Source organism: Fukomys damarensis, unplaced genomic scaffold (genome assembly GCF_012274545.1).
Source record: "Fukomys damarensis isolate Sample0158 unplaced genomic scaffold, DMR_v1.0_HiC HiC_scaffold_10, whole genome shotgun sequence".
NCBI classification, from domain to species: Eukaryota; Metazoa; Chordata; class Mammalia; order Rodentia; family Bathyergidae; genus Fukomys; species Fukomys damarensis.
The window spans coordinates 16,511,971-16,534,932 of NW_022900922.1; the positions used below are offsets into that span (position 1 = coordinate 16,511,971).

Below are 22,962 nucleotides of genomic sequence, written 5' to 3' on the forward strand. Positions count from 1 at the left end.
TATCTGTCCTCTCTCTCTCTCTCTCTCTCTCTCTCTCTCTCTCTCTCTCTCTCTCTCTCTCTTTCTCTCCCCACCCCCCTTGCTCCAAGGTCAATTTCATCACCTTGCAACTCTGTTCCGTATCCCTGATGGTGACGCCTTTTCCTGTCCAGTACTGGCCCATTCCCATCATTCTTGTGTGAGGTCTCCTGCCCATAGCTGGCCAGTGAGTCTTGGTTGATTCATCTCTAACTAATGCGAATGGCTCATGGAACCACTAGAGTTTTGGAGCCATTGATGATTCACACAGAGTATAAATTCAGGTGGTCCTGATTGGACCTACTTTTTAATTAATTAATTAATTTATTTATTTTTGGTGCCCGGGATTGAACTCAAGTCCTTCTGCTTGCAGGCAGACAGTGGAACCACTGAGTTAAATCCTCAGCCCTGGACCTACTTTTTTAAAGGCTTAAATCCCAGCTGTGCAGTGATCACACTAGAACAAAGCTCAGAGCCAAATTCCCCACAGGACAAGAGTGGCAGCTGACAATGTCTTGGCACATCCCTTTCCCAGGCTCATGGTTTCATGGCCCTTAGGAATCAGTTCAACATAACTCCCATTGGGAAAGAACCAGTGCTATGATGGCCCAGTGAGCCTACAGCAGGCAGGGTGTATTCCACCACCGCCTGGGCTCCTGAGCTCCCAGTCCTGCTGGGACCTTTAGTTACTTTTCTTGTTGCTAAGACAAAATACCTGTCACCCAAAGTTAAAGGAGGAAGGGTTTATTTGGCTCACAGTTTGCAGAGGTTTCAGTCCATAGTTGGCTGACTCCAAGGCAGGATGGTATGGCAGAGGGCATTGCAGAGAATAAACAGTCCATGGCAAAGTAGGGCAGGCAGAAGGCAACAAGCAACAAGTCCAAGCGAGCTTAGCATCTTCTTTCTACTCCTTTTATATTTTATCCAGGCTACTGGGCTTAGGCAGGTGCCAAACCAATCGGTGGACTGATTAACTAATCACACATTCTTAATCCCAGCATTGCACCATGAACCAATCACACACTCTAAATCTGGCCATCTCTGAAAAAGCCCATCTATTACAGAATGAGGTTTTGGGGGGACATCTAAACACAAGCCATAACAGGACCCTTGGGTTACAGTACATCTCTGGCCTTCTTGTGTTAGAGACAGACACATGCCCCAAGAAGAGAAAGGCTGCACACAGTTGGGTGTAGATATTAAGGGTGTGCTCCTCTGGGAGAACAGGTAAATTTATTGGAACCTCCAAATCCAGACAGACTGAGCATAGAGCGGAGAATGGTAAGCGCTTGCTGACCCCCTGACAGTGTGTGCTCACCTCAGCTCTGTCGTGGGGTGCAACTGGAGCTTAGAGGAGACATCATTCTCATTCCCTCTTCCCCATCACATTGCTTCCTAACGCCTTTCAGCTGCCTGCTTTTGATTTCCTACTTCTGTTTCTACCTGCTTCGTGTCTTGTGCCCGTGACTTCAAGCACCAAGTGAAGAATGAACTAGGTGGTGCTCCTCAATATAACCAGCCTTTCTAGTATGCTGGCTATAATTTCTTTTCATGCTTTTTTATTTTTGCAGGGGCAGTAGACTTCAAAGGTTTGTCTAACTGGCAGAGGTGGAGTGGAAACATGGGTGCCCAGATGCTTGAGCAACTGGAAAGTCCCCCTATCCCAGCACTATTCCTATGTTTAGAAAAGAACACAGGTCTCTCCGTGATTCAGTGCTCATGCTCGCTCTGTCTGCCTAGCAGGTGTTTTGCGAGGCTCAGCAGTAAGATGAAGTTGGGCATCATTACTGCACATTTTCTCTCACTAGGGACTGTGATTTTTTCTTCTGGGGTAGTTTCTAAGTCAGTGAAAGTTGTTGCTATTCAGATACTCTGATTGAGCATAGGCCCGAGATCAGGAGACGCTAGAAGTGGGTTCAGGACAGCTGTGGGCTCACAGGCTGTGGGGTGGGCCCACCGAGAGGATAGGAGCAGAGCGGGGTAGCGGCAGTCACCACGACTGAAAGCTCTGAGAATATGGGTGAGCAGTAGGAGGTAGGTGCATGGCTGTGTCACTCTGGCCCTGAAAGTCCTGCATTCATCAGCTGCCATGGAACAGCAAACTGCTGCTTCCTGGAGGCCTCCTGCTCTGCAGCCCAGGTGGGAGGATTATTCCCTGAGTGGAGAGTGTCACCAAGATGGAGGGTCCTGGCTAGCCGGATTCCTTGCAGGCTCCAGCTCTCACTGGGCTGAGCTTCAGAGGGCCAGCTGTAAGGTGAGGTCTGCTTCTGCCCTTTGGAGGCTTTGACTTTGAAGATGACAAAGACAGAGCTTTTAATAAAAGGGAACCCTGCTGTGCTGGGGGAACACAATGAAGCTCAGTCTAAGCAGGACAAGCATGGCCTGTTCCTTCCCCCTCTCTCTGTGCTTTGTTAACAGAATGTCCCTGGCACACTGTGCCCCAGCCTGCTGCCAGAGATCAGCTGTGCCCTGGCCCAAGGCTGGGGCACCACCAGGGCCCAGTGGAGACTTTTGCCTGAAGGCAGATGTAAGGGCCACACCTGCCAGGTCCCAGAATCAAACTTACTGCCCTCAGTTATCCCTACCTGACTCCAATCTAATGCCTTCTTCTGGAAGGAGTAGGGCCTGGGGGCTTGGGCATCTGAAGAGCAAGGGCTGTCCTCTTCTTTGTCCTTGCGCTGCAGCAGGCCCCCTGTTCTGTGGAAGGCCGAGAGCCACAGGCTGATCAGGTGTGATGCCTCTTGCAGCAGAGGACGCAGGGAAATTACCTCTTACTCCTGGCTCTCAGGTCCCTGACGTGAGATCCAGAAGTCTCTGCACCTCGGCCAGCTTTCTCTTGTCTTTCTTGGAAGGACAAATCCCTTTTAAAACCAGAAAGGAAACTTACAGTAGAGCAGCCCTGACCCTAAAGCCCGGGCTGCTTCATGTTCCCAAGTCCCATGACAGCTTGTCTTGGGATGAGGTGATGTGCTTTGGCGACCAGATTGAAATTCCTCCTGGGGAGAAGGCGAGCTGGGCTCCCTCTTTACTATGGTCGGACATGGAGACTTTAACCATTGCACTTACACTTATATACATAGTCTCTGTTTTAATTACCAGGGAGTGGGAATAAAGAAGGCCCAGGCAGCTGGCACCCTAACACTTCAGGACACTCATGTCACATAGCATGAAGGGCGGAGGGCAGTACGACAGAACTTGTCTCCCTCATCCTTATGCTCACAGTATCCATCTCGGGGCCGGGGATTTAGCTCAGTGTTTTTGCCGCCTGCCTTGCTAGCACAAGGTCCTGAGTGTGATCCCCGGTACAAAAATAAAAACAACAACAACAACAACAACAACAATATATATGTATGTATATTACTAAACAGTATCCATCTCAGCCCTGCCTCCTTCCAGCTCTTCTGCCTGGTACACGTTACTTTGCATTTCTTTTCCATGGGTGTCTCGGGAGTAACTCTCCCAGCATTCCTTTAGGTGGTCGGCTTTGAGCTGCCCCTTGGCCTGCAGAGTGCTGTGTCGAAGATCAGACTCCAGGGAGGCAGCAGCCTCTCCCTTCTTTGCGGACTGCCATCCTCGAGTTGTGCAATCACCGCAAAGCAGCCACCAGGGGGCGTGAGTTTGCTTCTCCTTTTCTGACAGTCTGGTCACTTCCCATTTGGGGACACAGCAGTCTCCTCCGTGTGGAGAGGGACTCTGCAAACAGAAGTTTAAAGGCAGAAAGCTGACTGTGACAGCTGTCAGGGCCATGGCCACACACAGCCAGCTGTTAGGTGGGGGTGCACAGCCTCGCCTCTGCAAGTGCAGCTGTTCACGCTAGAGCCCTGCCTGCTGTTGGGCTGCTGCAGGAGCCTCATCAGGCGGTGGAAGAGGAGGTCTTAGCTGCCTGGTACTAGGAAACCGTGGCTCTTGTTTCTCATGGGCACCGAGGCACTCAGGGAGCACCCTGCCCTGGACACCCATCTCTTCTCTGTCCTCACCCACCACCCTCCGTTTCCTCCATTCTTCATTCCCTGGTATCATAGGCCTGAGACTGATGGCTGCAGGTTTAGGCATAGGCTGGGGCAACTCAGGGGAGCCAAGGTGAAGGGAAGACTGAAGAACCCTCCTTTCCCCTAGGGAAGGCCTTAGGACTGCCCCTCTCCCCTTAGAGTTCAGATGGGTTCAACAACCTCATCTGGTCCCTTGGTCACTCAGAGTAAATAAAGTTAGCTGCATGCCCCTTCCCACCCTACCCTACCCTTGCTCTGCCTGCAGTCTAAGGGGTCCAACTGCAGAGTGTTTGCCTGGCACACTGGACTGCGGTGCTGTATGCCTGTCACCCAAGTGCACCCCTCCCTCAACTTAGGTACTCAACAGGGTACTCACTGAGGTACTCACCGGGGCAGTGGGGGCCAGGCCCACTCTAGGGGCTTTGGAACCCTGGGCACAGGGGTGGTGGGTGGAGGCAAGCCCCAGGCAGTGCAGGAGGGCCAGGCTCAGTATGGGTGATGGGCTCAAGACTGAGGTCTAGTGTAATGCCCGTGATTGCCTTGTGCCAGAAGCCCCCATACCTCAGCCTGGTCTAAGGGGAGTGGTCTCGATGTAGTCTGTTTTCAGGGAGCATCATCTATTGGAAGACTATTCCTTTTTTTTTAAAACTAAGATAGGGTCTCACTATGTAGTTCAGGATGGCCTTGAACTCGTGGTGATCCTCCTGCCTCAGCCTCCCAAGTTCTGGGTTTACAGGCATGTGCCACAACACCCAGAAAGTCTACTCTTTTGGTGGAGGGACAAGGGCTATGGGACAGGGTGACCAGCATGTCCTGGGAAGCCCCTTGTTCCTGTCATGGACAGAATCAGCCATCTCAGGAGGGGTTAATCTCAGGCTGGATCCCTGTGAAAGCCCTGTGGGTCCAGGCTGTGACAGGGCAGAGCTGGGCAGCAGGCCAACTTCAGGGAGAGCTGCCACAGTGACTCACTCCAAGGGGACCCCTCGAGTGGCTTCTGGGTCTGTGCAGGAGGCCGTTCTCCACTATGGCTCTTGGGGCAAGGTGCCAGCACTGTCCCCTCCAGAGAGCACTGGCCAGCCTTTACCTGACTGGTACCTTACACACAGCCACTCTCCTGCATGCAGCCACTTGCCCTGCACACTGTTATGTCCCCTGAACAGAGCCTTTTCCTCTGCTGCAAACGCTTAAAAAGCAAGACTGTTTCGTGCCCACTTCCTGGGTGATCTTGCAGTGAAGGCGCCTGGGTCTGAGGTGTTGCCCAGGTCCCTCTGCCCTGCATTCCCACCTGTCACTTTTCAGTGCTGTTGTTCCCAGATCTAGATCAGACCCCCACCGAGACCAGCCCGGCTCTACATTCTTTATCTCTGTACCACACTTTACTGAGGGACCCTGGTGGCTGTGGAGTCCACAAGACTGACATTATAGCCATCCTAGAGCCAAGCTGGGTGGTGGAGTTAGCTGATGCTACTCAGGTCAATGCCACTTTGCTCTGCACCACCTGCTCTGCACCACCCACTCCCCCTGCCATGGCCAGCGCCTGCATCTATCTGGGAAGCCAAGCAGGAAAGCACGCTCTGCCCTGGGCGCAGCATGGTTGGTGGGAGGGGACCCCAGGCTCAGAGCACAGACCAGATGCTTTTTCTTCCTCACCAGCTTCCTGTCTGTGGACTTTCAGCTGGAACTGTGGACACCAGCCCAGAGAGGTTCTGGAGGCGAGTGACGCAGTCCTGCCTTTCTGTGTCAGGTGGTGGCACTCACCAGGTGCTCACTTTTGAGGTAATGAAAATGTTCCAAAGTGAGGCTATCATGATGGTTGGCCATTCTGGCATACACCAAAAGTTACTGAGTGTATCCTTTATGTGGGGGTAAATTTTGTGGTGTATGTTATCATTTTTCAATGAAATTCCTTATAGAAGAGTAGAAAGCCCTAAAACTCACCATAACATCCTACATTTGGGATTTGTGAACTTTATGAAGATATGTGAGAATGCAGATTAAAAAACAGAATAGAAAACATCAAAGCAAAGCACAGGAGTAAGGGAAACATTTTCATGATATATATGTGCATGTGTACCTGTGTGAATGGTCGTGTGTGTGCGTGTGTGTGTGTGTACATGTGTATGCATTCCTATGTGGGAATTCATGCATTTATGCACATGTGTGAATGTGGGTGTGCATGTGTGTAAATGTTAATGTGTGCACCGGGCTGCAGTACAGATGTTCCTTACCCTGGATCATTCCGAAAATGTCTGGGAGCATCCACCCCATCATGGGGCACACTTAGCAACAATGGCTTGGCCACTTTTTGCCCTTCCTTTCCAGAGATGAGTGAAGAGCAAGATCGCTGGGTGCTGCTCTGTTCTCCCACATAAAAGTGCGGGGATTCAGGCGAGCTGCAGACTCTCTCTGCCTCTCCCTGCGCCAGTGCACAGTGCATAACATCAAATTGAAATCTCTTTTCTGGTTTAAAGATCACCCTACCCACCATGGGGACCAGAAGCTGCCCTGTCCCCAAGAAAAATATGCCCTTGGCTTCTGGTCTGGGGACTTTGTAATGTTTATTTTCCATCTTTTCTGCTTGACATCCTCTGTCTTGCATTTTGTTCTGAACACCACAGTTTACACCAGGACCCTGGAGGGAGGCTGTCTTGACAGATAATGTAGCCCGAATCCCTCCACTTCAGGGACTGGGGTCCTGGACAGGGGCAGGACCATGACTATTGCTGGGGAGTGTGGGCAGACCTCGGCCACTGCCCACTATGATGTGGACTTTGTCCTCAATCACGGTAAAAAAGCTGGGCATGATGGCATACATTTGTAATCTCAGTATTCTGGGACGCTGAGACAGGAGGATCAAAAGTTCAAGCCCAACCCAGGCAATTTAGCAACTTGGTGAGACTGTGTTAAGATAAAAAAAAGTGGGCTGGTTGCCAGGCATGGTGGCACATGCTTGTAATCCTAGAATTCAGGAGGCTAAGAGAAGAAGATTACTGAGAGTTTGAAGCCACCCTGGGCTACATAGTGAGTTCAAGGGCAGCTGAACTACGTAGCAAGACCCTGTCTCAAAAAATCAAAGCAGGGCGCTGGGGATATAGCTCCATGGGAAAGCCTTGGGTTCAATCCCCAGTGCCAGAGACCCCTGTAGTCATGTTCCAGTCCCCACCTGCCCAGTGTGTGACACAGGCCTAAGAAAAATACACCAGGAGACAGAACTAGGAGCGTATACTTTATAGTTTCATCATCACCAGGCAATACCATCACACAGACCGTTGTCCATATGTAGCCCACTGTCAGCGAAGACATCATTGTGTGGCTCACAGCTATGTTTTGTTGGTAAGGGCTTGAAACAAAAGCTTTGAATAGTTGGTCATCATCATCATTGTCCCCTAATCTAATTTATCTGCAAAAGAAACAGGTTCAGGAATCCAACCAAGGCTGGTGTAACCGACAAAGGCCCTGGACAGTCCCAGGCACTGACTTTTATTGGCAATCAACTGGGGTAAAATCATCATGTGGTTTCTATGGAAATTAATATAAACAAGGCTAATAAAAGCAAAATAAAGCATTCTTGAATTAGGAACAGAATAGATAAAATATATGATCATAATTAGAACATGGTCCTAGTCTGAAAGTTTTAGTTGTGGGAACAGAATTTGGGTGCGAGCTACTCTGACCACAGCACATAGGCTTTAGCCAGACTCACTTCTGTAAACAAGCCAGTTGTGGGGTTAACTCTTTACAGCCTGCTTTAGGGATAATCAATATTACACCAGTATCACACATGCACTTGCACACACACACACACACACACGCACACAACATAGATGATGTCATCCATGCCTTGTGACCTTGGATCAAGTTGTCAGTAGTGCTGGGATGACTGCTCAACTAATATTTTGCGTCTGCCTCCTGTGTGCCAGGATACTGAAGGACCTTGAGAATGCTGTCAAATGCCAGCTTAGTGTGGCCTCTTCTCTTCTTGAGATCAGGCTATGGCTGGGCCTTGCAGTCCAGTAGGAGACCTGGTGTAAAGCTCTGCAAGGAGGAATGAACAGGAATCCTGGCCAGTAAAGTTTGGCTTCAGTAATGAATGTGGGGAGGAGATTCCTGAACCTGTTTCTTTTGTAGATAAATTAGATTATAGGAGAATGATGACTATGATCAACTATTCAAAGCTTTTGTTTCAAGCCCTTACTAACAAATCATAGCCGTGAGCCACACAATGATGTCTTCGCTGACAGTGGGCCACAGATGGACAGAGGTCTGTGCAATGGTATTGCCTGGTGGTGATGAAACTATCTCAATCGGTGTAAGGAACTCTGTGATGTTCACACAGTGACAGAACCACCTGTGACAGTTCCCTGAGCGTGTCCCTGTTGTTAGATGCAACATGAGCCCTGGGGATTCATCAGGCTCTGGGGAGGGCCACTCTCATGCACTCTGGTGGGAAAGTGACACCTAACTGTCCCCTCAGTCCTTACCTCCATGGGTGAGGGTTCAGCTCTTCCCCCTGGAAAGAGCAGTGTCTGTTCATTTGCTTTTTGCTATGTAACATTTATTTGTGGAGTGGATAACTCAGTTGCAAATCAAAGCTATAGAAAAGGACACAGCTTCCTTTCTCCCTGGAAGATGGTACTGACCTCCGAAGGAACATCACTTTAATGTGACAACCACTCAGCCACGATCCTTTCTGCAGAGACCTAAATGGAAGACAGCTAGACGCAGCCCTCAGGGTGTTCTCATAGACCTTTCCCATTCTTTGAGGAAATAAGTGGTTCTCAACGCTCTGAGATACTGTTCTCCCCTGTCCTGTGGGTTGGAGGACTCTGCCCCTTCAGAGTCTATGCCAAGTGTGAGCCAGCTGGGCCACTGTGCTGTGCCCACCCAGTTTCCTTGCCCCAAATCACGATTCACTCCCTAACCATCCTCCCAACTACCTTCACGACATCATTTCTTTTTGGGCATCGATAGTTAGATTCTTTATTAGAGTTTGGGATGTTTGGGTGTTACGGTTTGGAATGAGAACATCCCCCAAAGCCCCGTATACTCACTGTGGGGGTGGGATTGGAAGGTGGTTGAATTATGAGGCTACATAGTTGACTTGCTTTCAGGAGGTGGGAAAAGAGGTTGGAGGAGATGGGTCATTGAAGCTGTGATCTGGAAGGGTTTATCTCCTTTCTGTTTCCTGGTCACCATAACGTGAGCAGCTCTTCATCGGCTATGTCCTTCTGCCATCCTGTTCCTGCCTTGGAGTCAGCTGCCCATGGACTAAAACATGAGCCAAAATAAGCCTCTTCTTGAAGTTGCTGGTGTCTGGTGTTTTGTTCCAGAAATGAGGAAAATGACTAAGACACTGGGTTTTAATAGTCAAGACCCAGCCTGGGAGGAAAGCTTTAGGTACCAGCAGGCAAGCCGTGTTCCCAAGACCTGGCCTCTCTGTTCTGTGTTTGTTGTTAAAATCGCCAAGACTTTAACTTCGTAGCAATCAAGTCCCACTTCCAGGACACCAAACGTGGTCCCAGGTGTGGTAATGGTGTCAGCTATTTCTGTCAAATTACCTTGTTCGTGTCCAAAATATGGGTGTCATTTTTCTCCTTATCCTCTTAGCCCATGGGGTTTGTAAGATTTTGGCTGAAGCAAAGTGGGGCCTGAGTGACTCCTTCACCCACAGTAGGCTCAGGTGCTCTGTTGTCCGGTGAGACATGGGACGGTTGCCCTCCCAGGGAATGGCTGTCACTGGGACAGTGTCAGAGCTGGATGTGTGCTGAGTGGGTCTGTGCCTGAGAGCTGTGGTCTGAGCCTAGTCCTGGGCTGCTCACCTCAGACACCTGACTCCATGTCAGTTTGCTGGGTGACACAGGGCTACCACAGCAGCACTGCTGAGTGTGCCCATGGGATCTTCGGGGGCAATATGGGAACAAGAAGAAAGGAAATTTTAAAGATGAAAATGTATGTGTTCTATTTTTGTTTATTATTATTATTATTATTATTATTATTATTTGTGCTGCTGGGGACCAAACCCACCTCACATATTTGGGAACAAGAAGAAAGGAAATTTTAAAGATGAAAATGTATGTGTTCTATTTTTGTTTATTATTATTATTATTATTATTATTATTATTTGTGCTGCTGGGGACCAAACCCAGGCCTCACATATGTTAGGCAAGTGCTTTGCCACTGAGCTGCACCCCAGCCCATGTGTTCTGTTTAACAAAGGGAATTTGAGACACAAGTTAGGAAATTATGTGCAATGACTTCTTGACAGTGTAATTGCAGGATATTTTTCACCACTAGGTTATATCACCAGCCAGTGCAGCCTGCTTCTACCTTCTGCAGCAAGTGGGGTGTGTTTATGTCAAAGCACACCTGTGCCTTCTGTGTTGAGAATCTTCCTGGGAACCGTGCACAAACCTACTTCTGTAAGCATGAGCCTTGCTGTGGTGGAAAGCCCTTGTTGGTAGCTGTGTTAGTTACTTTTCTCTCAATGCTGAGCCAAAATACTTGACACCCAAAGTTAAAGAGAAAGGGGTTTATTTGGCTTACAGTTCGTAGAGGCTTCAGTCCATAATCGTCTGAAACAACATGGTGTGCACAAGATAGCAAAGGCAACGAGAGGCCTTAAGTCTTTCTGCCCTTTTTTATCTTATTCAGACTACTGGGATTAGGGCAGTGCCAAAACAATCACTCACAAAATCACACACCCTTAACCCCAGCATCACACATTCCAGATTTCGCTGCTTTTGAAAAAGACTGTATGAGGCTTTTAGAGGACATCTAGACACAAGCCACAATTGCCTGTAAACTGTGGGGGAGAGCTGCTTTCTGTTTAAGGCAATAAACTATTTTTGCTGAATACATTTGTAAAGGAAAAAACAAACAAACAAAAACAAAAAACAAGCCTGCCCCTAATTGGTCCCTCTGCTAAATGGGTTTCCTTGCTGTGATAATCATCAGTGTGGTGTCATGCTGTCCCCTGTTCTGAAGAGGCCACACCTGCGGTGAAGTGTGGCGGGGAGGAGGACACTCCAGGTGAACCAGTGAGTGCCTGGTGCTTTCTATGTTCACGGATGCCCCAGGTCCTGAGAGGTCCAAGTCACTGTCCCATTTGCAGGGGAGGAGAGCAAGACTGGAGGAGGTTGAGTGTACCCCAAGGCTGCAGGCAAGGTCCTGCAGGACTCGGTCTGAGGGCCCAGGTGCTCACTGCCCTCCATCTGGCAACCAGGTTTATAACAAGAGTCAGCCTGGGGCTAATTTTGGATCCAGATTTCCAGGTCACCCTCATTTTTAGCTATTTGAAGCTATCCTCAGAGCGAGGAAGATGATGGCCTCTCCCTGAATGCCTGTCCAGTGTCACTGCTCAGAATGGCCCAGGTCACCAGCCCCAGGATCTCCCAATACCTGGGGCTGACAGGAGCTGGGCTTGGGGGACAGAGACACCTTCCCCACTTGAGAAGAATCTGCCTGGGCTGCAGAGACCTTGAACATCAGGCCTGTCCCAGATGACAATTCTCTGTCCCCCGTTCCTGGGGGATCCTCAGAGAGCAGGCCCATGAACGTACAAACTGCACATGTGTGGCCCACTGCCCCTCTGTATAAGAAGTTCCTCACAACTCTTGGTCAGCAGAGGAGGGTGCCAGCCCTGAGGAGTTCCCGAGACAGCAGCAATTGCTGAAGACTAGCAGAGAATCTCTGAGAGGTAGTGGGGGCTGCTGGGAGAGAAAGCTGCCAAGGTGGGTATGAGCCTCAGCTGCTGAAGAGCTGACAGGAGTGTCTGGGACCTGCCAAGAATGGTGACACTGAGGGCTGGGGGCTGTGGGCACTTAGAGCCTGGAGCTGTGATCCTAATGGCTGAGACCACCAACACTCAGAGCCAAAGCAGCTAATAGCAAGGAGGTATACTTTGCTGATTCATGATTTCTATCCAAACTGAGTAAAAGAACGCTCAGCTGATTGTGACGCATGTGATACAGCTTTTAGCAACCAATATGAACACCCTAAGATGTTAATGAGCACGAGAATTCTTTGAAAAAATGGTAACAGGAGCTTTGGGAAATGCTGAGTCAAAGTTAAATACATTATTTTATAATGAATTATATATATATATATATATTTTTTTTAAATTTTATGAAAAAACAAAACAGAATTTCATAACAAAATAAGAGAATAACAATATTTAATACACGGTGTATCGTTATCTTCAAAGCAGTTACTCAGAGTACAAGACATAAACAAAACAATTCTCTTACAAAGAAGAGACAGATAATAGTACAAAACTTTCTTTTCAATGAACTAAGCAAAAATATGTGGGTTTTTTTTTTTTGGTTGTTGTTATTGTTGTTTTTTAAATCTTGGTACTGGGGATCAGCCTCAGGACCTTGCAATTGTGAGGCAGGTGGTGGCATCACTGAGCTAAATCCCAGGCTCACAAAAGTACATTTTTTCACCTGCATGACTCCATCCCAGATTCCAATGTGGTAGTCTAGATTGTGTCAGCTACCTATTATTTTGTAACAAATCACCCAAAACTCAGTGGCTAAAGACAATACTAGGCTTGACGGCACTCATGGCCTCCTTGGTCTGGAGTTCGTGAGCATGGTGCTGGTGGTTCTGGCTCAGAGCTGTCTGTGAGCTGCACTTAGTCTTCAGTGGGGGCTGTTTCACTGCAGTTTGGCTGGGTTGGAAGAGCCACTCCCATGGTGCTCCGCTGACAGCAGGTTGCTTTTGGAGGGGAACTTGGTCCTCTATCCACCCCTCTCCAGAGGGCTCCCTGTGGGTCTTGGGAACAGTAAGCCTTCCCCCAAGAATAAGGAAGAAGCTATAATTCCTGCTGGAGTGAGACCTGGAGATCACAAAGTCACCCTGACCTCCGGGAGCACTTGGGGGCTCTGTGAGGGTGGGAGGCCCAGGGCGGGGTCTCTGGAGGGCTGGAGGTGGCACAGCCTTTGGTGGAGATCAGTGTATGTGGCTCCTCAAGCTTGCTGCTTCTCAGATGGTCATAAAATTTCTTGTTTTTCAAAAAGTGCTCATTCCTGGTGTGTGCTGAGCCCACTGTTCAGCCATGTTGCTCGATCCCTCGATCCTACCCTTTGATCGGAGTAAACTGCTGCCCACGTCCTGCAAAGTACCAGGGACTCCCTGGCATTATGGTAGTGGTGGTGGTGTATCTGTGTCTGTGTGTATGCATGTGCCTGTGTGGGCTGTGTGGAGCCAGGATGGTGACAGGAGGCTGGACAGTTGTACTGTGCAGTGTTGTGGAGGTGGGGGCTGTGGCCACACCCTGAGTTGGACAGCTGCTGGGCATTCGCACGACACCCACTGTGCACTCCAGTGGCTGCTCCCTCACTGCAGTACTGAGTCAGGGCCCAAGCATGGTCCCCTTTATCTCTGGTGGTCACTGGCCCAGGGTTTCTCTCTACTTTTCTTTTGTTTTTGGTACGGGCCTCAAACTCAGGACCCTGTACTTGTGAGGCAGGTGGCGGCACCACCTAGCTAATTCCCCAGCCCTCTTTATTCTTTGATTCTCCACACCTGAATATAAGTTTCTCTTCCACATCAAGCCCTTTTCCTGGTTTTTGTTTCACAAAAGGGTTTGGGAAATCTGGGAAATCTTGTGATCAGGCTGCCACGCCATCTGAAGCAGAAGCTTGCTCTGTGCTCAGGCTGTCGCAAAGGTTCTCTAGCACAGCCCGCAGCCCTTCTCAGGGAGGCGGCTCCCTCTCTCCCTGCAGCCAGACTGGCTGAACCTCAGTCAGAAGAAAGACAGCATGGCGACATTGGAGCCTCATGTCATTGCAGGCCCACCCTCACATGTGCCTGCTGGGGCAGAAGCGCCGCCATCACTATAACCCAACTTCTTGTGTAAATGCGGAGAGCCCTACCTCCCTTTTCACCAGGATGGGACCTTCACAGCTCCCCATACCTTGCAGCTGCCTCACTCGCTCTGCTGTGAATGGGGCCCCTGCCACTTGCCTGCTGCCCTGCTGCAGTAAATGTGAGTCCACTGAACCAGCCTCTAAGCGTGGTGATGGTAGGGATGCCCCAAGCCACCCAGGATCCCAGAGACCAAGAAACACCACATTGGATAGGGGGCTGCTGCTGGGTGGGTGGGTGGTGGTTGGAGGGCTTCACCATAATGCCTGGCGCCTTCGTGCCAGTCTCTCCACACTTCTTCCCACCTTGCCTGCCTCCCTCTCTCAGGGTCTGCCTCTCTCTGCCTCTCTGTTCCTCTCCCTCTGCACCATGTACTTTCCCCTCTGCTCACCTGGAGCAGACTTGTGGACAAAGCCTCCTCATCTGTGGCCTCTTTCCCAGTGGGTCACTTCTTCCTTCTTGGATGGCAGCTCTCTCACTGGGTATCTGGGAAAACAATCCCTGGATTGGGTGGTTCTGGAAATCCTTACCTCCCTCTGTATCAGGAATCTCTGTACTTGAATGACACAACTTTTTCCCCTGCATAATTTATTAAGTACTGAGGAAAAGGAGTAGTTTCTAATTTGGGTAAGCAGAATAAAGACTAACCATTGTCAACAAAGTACTTATTGGGTACTTTGAACTCTTGTCGGAGGCCCAGGAGCCTCCCAGCAAGGGGCCATCTCCCCTCCAGGAAACAGACCTAGTTTTCACTTGTTGATAGTTTTTTCCTAAAACATCATGCAGTCATTTCCTTCTTGTCTGGAGGAGCCTTTTTATATGTTTTCCTCAGTGAAGGGTGATGAAAATGGGCCATGGAAATGAGAGACAGAGGGAGGAAGGGAGAGAGAGAGATTAAATGAATCACTTCAATAGGTCTCCTTCCTGGTTTACTGTTCCCCCACCAACCCCCCTCTTGGAGCAGCTCCTGGAGGCCTGCAAACACCAGGCCACAGACAAACAGCTCACTTCTGGGCCTGCTGGGCTACCAGAGAGGGCCCAGGATCTGTGGTAACGATGCCCTTTCCTGGAGTTGGTGGAATGGGCTTGCTCCTAGGTTTGTGGGATGGCAGACCTCAGGACCCTTGGGGGTTTGGATGGGTGGGAACCGGTGTGATGACCAGCAGTACCTGGTCATCTGGGCCAGGTCCATAGGTCCGCAGGCCACTGGTCCCATCAAAGACAAGTGACAATGTCTTAGGCTGTCTTTGCTTCTTGCCAGAGTTGCATGCCAGGACACAGCTGACTTGTTGGCAGCTGAGCACCCATCTTACTGTGTAGTAATTTGCTTGGGATTGCTGCATTTGAGGTAGGACTGGGATCCAGGGCCTCACTGCTTTGGTTCAGTTCCCTCCCTACTTCCAAACCTCTCTTCTAGACTGCTGGACTTGGTCACAGACCCATCATTTCCCTTTCCTACTGCCCAAAACTCCTGGTCCTCTCTGGAGGCATTGCCCAGGCCTCAAGCACCAGAGGGGGCACGTGGTCCTCTGCTCTGTCCTTACTCTGCTCGGAAGGTGAACCAAGGCTCATTCAAGAGGAGGGGCCTTGAAAGCCACCCAGGCTTACTTCCTGGCTGTAAAGCTGAGACTCAGGCCCAGACACTTATCCTGGGAGACGAGGCTGGATAACTCCAGGTTTGCATAGGAAACAAGGCCTCCTTGTGCCAAACCCCCAAATCCAGCTTGTTTTCTTGCATATGATGCTGCTTGCTTATGTTTTGGAGAGATTAGAAAAACCACAAGTAAGAAAACAAAACAAGGAGAGTTTTTCTTGTTAAACACCAGCTAATACGGACTCAGGGTTCTTCAAGACTATTCCCCATGGTCTGGTTGACAGTTTACCTTCCATGATGGTTAATCTTGATGCTGAAACTCACTGAACTGAAATCTAAGAAATTAGTAAAATTAGGAAATCAGTAAAGCACACTTCCGGGTCTGTCCTCGAGGGGTTTCCAGAGGTGACTGGCATGTGGATCAGCAAACTGAGGGGGGACACTTGTCCTGAATGTGGGCAGCACCATCCAGTAGGCTGGGAACACTGATGGGACAAAAGCAGAAGAAGGAAGCCTGGGAATATGCTCTCCCACCCCTCTGCTGCCTGTCCACCATGAGGGGAGAAGCCTGCTCTGCTGCCGTGTTCTTCCTCACCACAGGCCTAGAGGCAAGGGAGCCAGCTCACCTTTCAAGGGCTGAGACCTCTGAACTCTTGCACCAAAATAAACCTTTCCTACTTCAAGTTTTTTTTTTCAGGTGTGCTATCATAGTGACAGGAAGCTGACTGATTGTCTGCCACAGCCCTGCACAGAGGCCCCAGCTGTGGCTCCTTTGAGTTCCATCCTCAGGCTACAATCCTCTGTACCACCATCCCCTGGTGTCACAGCGGGGGCGTTCCCCTATGCTTGTCCTGGCTCTGCAGGAGGACCTGGCACTAACCATCCTCAGGTGGCTCCCTGAGGTGTCTGTCACCCTCTCCCTGTGTCCCTAGTTGCCCCAGGGAGAGCACTTGAGTCCACAGGGTGGTGCCACGGAGAGGAGAGGCAGCATCAGAGGCAGCCCCCTCATGAAAGTCCTCAGTGCCAGAGACTCGGGCTGGTGAGAACTGTGGGATCATCTAAACTGCAACCCCTGTGACTTCTTCACCTCCAAAAGCCCCACCTCCTTACCACATCACCATGGGGTAGGATTTTGGAGGGATGAGAGCATTAAGTACATGGTCCTGACTATTGTAGAATTGATGATGCTTTTGCTTTCCATCTACTAGACTGGGTCTCACTGAACCTTCAGCATTGACCCAGAGGTTCCCTGATGTGTGTAGCCTGCAACACAGAGGTCCCGTCTTGATTCTTGGAGCCATGGTGACAACTCCGGGCACCACTGTTCTGCCTCATCTGTGCCCATGGGGACAGTGAAGGCAGGAGCTTTGGCTTGTGCTTCTTTTACATTCTGCACAAACGCTTGGTGAGCATTTGCCAATCGATGATTTCCTGAATTAGCTATTTCTAGACAACAAACCCATGCAAACATCTGTCCCTGTCCCATTTACAAAACAATTCCATGCCTCACCTGGACATTTGTGCAAGACCGTGATGTCAGCTATAAGGGTAACCCAGCCATTCCCAAGCAAAGCTGACATTCACTGGCCACCAGGTACAAGGCCAGGAGGTTTGACCCCAATAGCATTCGTTCACTCATCTATTTATTTATTTGTTCATTTGTTATTTGAGACAGGGTCTTGCTATGTAGTCCAGGCTGGCCTTGAACTTGCGTCGAGCCTCTTGCCTCAGCCTCCCAAGTGCAGGGATTACAGCTGTGTGCCACCACTCCCCGTTTACAAGATATCTATTTTCTAATGGGCAGTTACCAGATTAGCCCATCTAACAAATCAACGAGAAGGAAGCCTTTCCTTTTTTGAATGAGCAGCTTGGTTCCTCTCACCAGCAATGCTGACTCCCTTCAGCTGAAACTTCCTTCCTGCAGTAAAGCTTTGTCTCTGCAAACGTGAGTGTGCTTACACTTGATCTCATTTCTGTTGTTTCTGAGTCAAAAGATCCTGTCCAGTATCAGAATTACTTAATGTCCTTTGGGTTTTTCCTGAATTTTCCAGAGTTACCAATGAATATGTGTTACTCAACAGCCACATTCTTAAAATGTTCTTGCAAAGGAGTTCTGTGGACTCCCATACCCGTTCATCACTGATGGACAAGGTCCTGAGTGATATGGGGGCTTCTTGCAAGGCCCTGAGCAGGGCTTCTGTGGAACCATCCTCCTGCTCCCACAAACTGACCTTCCTGCAGCCACCAGAATCCCAAATGCACAAGTGGTCTTGGAGCCTCTCTTGCAGGTCAGAGGGTCACCCACTGATGCCTCTTACTTAGGAATCATTCATACACACACATGTGCACTGGTGGAAAGGTAGGACAAAGAAAGCGGCCACAAACCAACCATGCTGGAAACATCTGCCTGAGCTATGCAGACATCTCTGTGAAGGGGGCCACCATCTCCAGGAGCTCTGCTCCCTGTGCAGGATTCCTCCAAGTGAGTCAGCTCTCTGGCTTCTCTGCTCTTGGTTGCAGCGCTCATGAGCCGCTGGCTGCCCCAGCTGTGGCTCCTCAAGTGTGGGAGGCTGTGCACGAGGGTCTGGGTTCAGAACAGCTGGGCAGAGTGCCACCTCTTTTCCAACCTGTGCTGGGCAGATGCCTGGCTCTCTGTGCATTCCATGGGCTGTCCAAGGAATGATGGCCAGGGTGCTGGTGGGCCAGGTCCCTAGGAATAAGTCAGCATCTAGCTTGGGTTTGTTTTTTGAGTGACTGAACCATTACAAGAGGGGAGGGTCTAGCTCAGAAGTGAACTTCTCCACAACTGGCTGCATGGCCTTTGCCTGGCCTCTTATTTTCCTTTAAATGCACTCATTTTTATACACAAAGTCATTTTCAAATTTATAGATAGAAACAAAGCATTATAGATAAAACTGTAAAAATGATTTCAGGTAATAACTGGAAAAAAAATGCAAGCTGGCTGTAGGCACCTCTGTTTTTGAAGGGTTCTTTTTGGTGCAATAGCAGCCATTGTTTTGAGAGACAGGTGAACATTGGACCAATTAGAATTAGCTGAATGTTTCTGTCCGTCCCAGTGGTCCTGTCTGCTGGTTATTCAAGGAGGGATTCCTTGAGTTGTTCCAAGGAGGCTGCAGAGTATCCAGGGGAAACAGCACACTTGGGCATCACCCATCCAGGAACATAAAAGCCAGAGCCTCTCCTCCAGAAGAGGCCACACACACACAACTCAGTCTTCAGTCCCACTGCTCACCAGGACCACTCCATGCCTGGTCCAAATGAGCCAGATCAGTGCTCATCGCTCTCGTTTCCTGACATCTTCACATGATAAAGCATCAGAGCGGCACGTGGAGAGACCGCGGAGGCAACTCATGTCTGCATTTAATGACAGCACATAGGGCTCCAGCTCCCAGGTGGGCAATGGGAAGGTCATAGCTCTTCTGTTGTGCTGCCCGAGCTGTCGTCAAGGTTTCTGAGGACTGATTTAATGAATAAAATATAAGGGCTTAGAGTGAGCCCAAGGTGTGCAGCACTGAGGAGAATAAACAGCCCTCTGTATGCCCAAGATCCTTTCTGGGTAATCTAATATGAAAAATAGCTGCTTCAGCCACATCTGCTGGCAGGGCAGCCTGAGAAAATAGGGACTATAAAGTGAAATGAGGTGTGTAGGTGAGCGAGATGAAACCCCGCAGACTGGGGAAGAATCATCAGCTATTATGGTGAGGAAGGGGCACAGCAGGTGGGAGGCTGTGAGTGATCAGCACCAGGGAGCCCCACTCCCTGAGGGAAAAGCTGTAATAAAGAGAGCTGTGAAGCCTGGTGGGGAGGCGTCTTCATGTTAGTGGTGGAGACTCCTTGTCCCTTTGGGGAGGCTGTTGAAGCAGCGACGCCCACCACAGCAGCTCAGTAAATGCTTTCATTGCCTTGCATTGTAAAAGCTGGTTCTTGAGTAACCGCCCCAAGCCTACTACCAATTTGGTACCAATTTGTAATGTCCTGAACTCCATGAGTTGTGGAGGGAGAACTTGCCTTTCCTAGAAGCCCTGCTGCCCCAGCTTGTTACTGCCCCCTTTATTCCAGCAGTTTAATAAACAGTCTCCACCTACAGGGAGCTGAAGCAGCACTTCTGGCCCAGCCTTAGTTTCCAGGTGAGGCACCTCAGGTCTCACTCTGAGGATAGGAAACCAGAGAGGTCTGGCCTGACAACCCCATTGAAAATACGTCCCCCTTCCTCTCCTTACCTTGTCTTTTTGCTAAACATTCTCCTCCTAATCACTCTAATCCTGTATTTAATCCTCCTCCTTTTTCCAAAGCTCACCCCAGTTTCACACCCTGGTATCAGGGCCAGGGGCCATTTCTGCAACTGCATGCAGCCCTGAGACAGGATCCTTATATGCAGAAGGGTCCTGGGTGGGTCCTCAGAGGCTGTGGAGCAAAGGTGGAGCTGACTTTGCCTCCTAGGGCTGGGAAATTGCTAGAGCCTTCAATCCCATCCTGCAGGTGCCTGAGGAACAAGGTAGGTGTGCCAGGAAAAATCAAGAGGATTGGGGTCGATATAAGAAATGATACCGGAGATGAAGTATGAAAATATTGTATCTCCCAACCGATTAGCTGTCCGATATGCCGAGCTCATGTTCTCTAAAAATAGAAGAATGAATTCTAGGAACAACAGAGGTTAAGAGTAGGAAGAGGACCCAAATGGGTAGCTGGGGGACACCACGCTACAGGGGAATTTTATGCAGTGAAACTCACATGGGTACAACATGGGTTAGAGCCATGATCAACCAATAAGGTTACAAGTATAATCACATAGGTAATAGTGGTCCGATTGGGAAACAAGTCATGTAACAAGCATGGATGGAAAGAACAAAGACTTCTAGGAAATGGTGGATCCAGAGGTCCTGGTGTCCCACCGGGGTGACTGATGTCTATCTAGGCTTTTTTAGGCCCAGTGTTTGTCTTTTGAGGAAGTATACAGATCGGATCATCTGGTCTTTATCTTGAGGCCTGGTCTCCAACAGATGTGTCTCCAGCCACAGTTGTGAAGTGTTTCACATTTGTCCTGACTCTCTTGAGAGCCTAGCCCTGACTGCCTATAATATTTCTACCTAACTCAGCTGTCTATAGTAGGGAGACCCTCCCAGTGTATGGAGAGGAAGGGAGCAGGGAGAGGGAGCAGCGTGAAACGCGGGACATCAGGGCCTACAGTTTATGGGGGGAAACCATGTCACCCCACCACTACCCTGAATATGCACAGCATCTGCATAGCTGGTGGCCATGGAAACTGCAGGGCTACCATCCCTATCCCCAGCCCCTGACTCAGACGCTGGCTGCAATGTTCCTGGGAATCAGGGTCCTCCCTGAAGCAAGGCTGTCCTGAGCCAGCCTGTAGCCTGTGTTACAGCAGGGCTGGTGACCCCACAGATGAGTCTTTTCTTCCCTAAATCTGGTCCCCAATTTGGGCCGCACTCAGGAGGAAAAGACTGGCTGAGGCCCTGGACTGTGCCCGCCCCCCCAGTAACACCCAAGCCCAGCTGGCCCTGGAGTTGCCTTGCCTAGCGTGAGGGAAGCAGACAACAGGGCTGATTAGATTCAGGATTGATTTAAACTCTGACGAGGATGCTGTGAGCCCAGGCCCAGATCAAGGCAAATGAGGTTCGCCTTCTTTGTGGTCTCCTTGCTTGCCACCCAGTGGGCCCCAGGGACAACTACAGAAGCATGTATCCATGTGTACCCAGGAGCCTGTTCCCTGGCTCTCCCCTTCCAAAATATTCCTGGGCCATTCTCACCTTTCCGGAAGGAGAAATTGTTTTTGCTGGTGCTATATATAAAGCCAGGAACCAGGCCCAAGAGTAATAAGCATGTGCCAGCTCTTGGAGCCCTGTGACAAATGTGGGAGAGGGCAGTGTGGCCCCTGCTGTGTTCACAGTGGGGCAGGATGGCTGGTGACAGGGAGCAGGAAGGAAGGGTGGATTTTTATTTTACATTATCAGGCTCTTCAGATAAATAAGAAAAGGAACTGTCTAAAAAACAAGTCCTAAATATATCTTCTCAGTTCACACCAGATTTTAAGAAATAAAAAAATAAAAGATCGTTACTACAGAAACAGGGCCCATACTCAGCAATTCCCTCCTCAGAGGTGTAACATTCATTTGTGCTTGTCTGTCTCATGCTCACTTTTATATATTCATCACATAGGTTTGCATCTATAAACTGGATATGACACTGTTTTGTGTTGTAGATTTTAAGTGCTTTTCTCCTGTGCAGAAGATTCTGCAAATTGCTTTTTAAAAAAATAGTGGCAGGGCTGGGGGTGTATCTCAGTGGCTCCCACACCTGCCTTGCAAGTGCAAGGTCCTGAATTTGATCCCTGATACAAAAAACAACAACAACAAGAACCAAAGTAAAACTCAGTCTCTCAACAACAATTTCCAATCATGCTATACAATGCTGTCCACCGCAAGTCACTGCAGTGTAATAGACCCCAGGACACCCCCCAGTGCACAGGATGTACGTATTTCTCCTGGGGACCCCAGTTTCAGCTCTTCTAGGTATATGCCCAGGAGTGGGATTCCTGGATCATATAGTAGTTTTATTTTCAATTTTTTGAAGAATACCGTTTCCCATAGCAGCCGCACCGTTTACATTCCCAGCAGTGTGCAAAACTTCCATTTTCTCCACATCTTCACCAGTGGTTATTTCCTGTTTTTCTTTTTAGAGTAGCCATTCTGATGGCTGTGAGGTGGATTTCATTGTGGCTTTGATTTGCATTTTCCTATTTATTAATGATGTTGGATATCTTTTCATGTGCTTGTGGGCCATTTGCATATAGTCTTTGGAGAACAGCAAGTCTTTTTAAACAATAAAGTTATTTATTCATTTTTGCTATTGAGTTGTAGGAGTTCCTTATATATTCTGAATATTAGCTCTGCATGAAATATATTTTCCCATTGCATAAGTTGTCTTTTTACTCTGTGGATTGTTCCATAAAAGTTTTTCAGTTTGATGCAGTCCCATTTGTCTATTTTTGCTTTTGTTTCTGTGCTTTTGGTGTCACAGCCAAGAAGTCCTTTCCAAATTCAGTGTCGTGAAGCTTTCCCCTTATGTTTTCTTCTATGAGTTTTATATTTTCAGCTCGTACATCTAGGCCTTTAACTCATTTTGAGCTAATTTATGTATATGGTGTGTGCAACTTGCTTTTTAAAACTTACTTTGTGTTTGAGATTCACCCATGTCAGTACTGTACATCTAGCTCTGGTTCAGCAGATGGGAACCACTACTACTGGCTGAATGAAGAGCGCAGAGCAAGGCCGAGAAAATCCCATTTAAAGATTCGGTCAAGAGTGATGAGAGAGTGTTGGATTCGGATGTGCAGAAGGGAGGGCCTTGCTTGTTCGCTGTGGTTGAAGCTAAAGCTCTGTAGCCTCAGGAGGCTGATGGAAGTGTGTGTGGGGGTGTGTGTGTGTGTGTGTGTGTGTGTGTGTGTGTGTG

At 49.2% G+C, this 22,962-nt stretch overlaps 1 pseudogene; it reads right to left on the reverse strand.

Annotated features, from left to right (window-relative positions):
* The window catches only part of LOC104860766, a 12,825-nt pseudogene extending 9,060 nt beyond the window's left edge, over positions 1-3,765 (reverse strand).
* Positions 3,766-22,962: the final 19,197 nt, after the last annotated feature.